Below are 1,058 nucleotides of genomic sequence, written 5' to 3'. Positions count from 1 at the left end.
CTTGCGATTGGATTGGATCGGATATATTCAGACTTGACATATTTGGGTTTAACCGCTTTACATAGGCTATGATGGGCACTCGGTTGTGATTATATCGTCTTATGCTTGGTTGGTTTTATTTGCTTATCTGCTTTATTATCTGAATTGTAATAACTATGCTTAGTCGGCCGATGATGCCTACGCATGCATTGTTTGTCGATTGCACTTGCATGGCATTCTTTCATGAATGCGAGATGCAGGAGGATCCACTTCCGTGACCCGTGGCTGACAGACGCGTTCAGCTTTCTCTCGAGTTTCCAGGGTGAGCATGGTGTCCGCTGACCTTAAAGACTTTCCTATCATATCTCAACATTTATGTATTAGTACTCCAGATTGTACTATTCTCCTTAGATGCTCTTGTATTATTCAGACTACACCCTGGGTTGTTTATTGTCTTTCGCACTTTTACTACTATATATAGTGAAACTTACGTATTTGTTCTATTCTGCTGTTTAAATTCATTCTTTCGTGTATTGGTTCATTATTGGGGTGAGGGTTCGCTTACCGAGGTGGGAAGGTAAGTGCCCGTACGACCTAAGCAAAATGGGTCGTGACAAAGAGGGTCCCCCTCAGCTAGTTGAGAATGTTCAATATGCAGACTATGTAGAGAAAGGGGATGTTTCTGGTCCAAATCAAAGATACTGGAGACCTCAACAAGGGCAGGGTGCATACAACAACAACCAAGGGAACTACAATAACAACTATGGTGGACCGAGCCAAGGAAGATACAACAACAACAATGGTAACTTTGGAAACAGAATTTCCAACCCTAACATTCCACCAAAAGGGCAGTCTAATGATCAAGGTAGTTCAAGGTTGGAGTCAATGCTTGTAAAAGTGCTGGCAAGTCAGACAAACACTAAAAAGATATTATCTGGGTTATCAGAGACAGTGGTTTCTCATTCAGCAGCTATTCAAAACTTTGAACAACAGATGCGTGATCATTCTAGAGAATAGCATCCTGCTAGAAAAGGAGGACTTCCTAGTGATACTATTCCAAACCCGAAGAATGGTAGTGG

Source organism: Lycium ferocissimum, chromosome 4, assembly GCF_029784015.1.
Source record: "Lycium ferocissimum isolate CSIRO_LF1 chromosome 4, AGI_CSIRO_Lferr_CH_V1, whole genome shotgun sequence".
NCBI classification, from domain to species: Eukaryota; Viridiplantae; Streptophyta; class Magnoliopsida; order Solanales; family Solanaceae; genus Lycium; species Lycium ferocissimum.
This window is presented reverse-complemented; position numbering follows the sequence as displayed.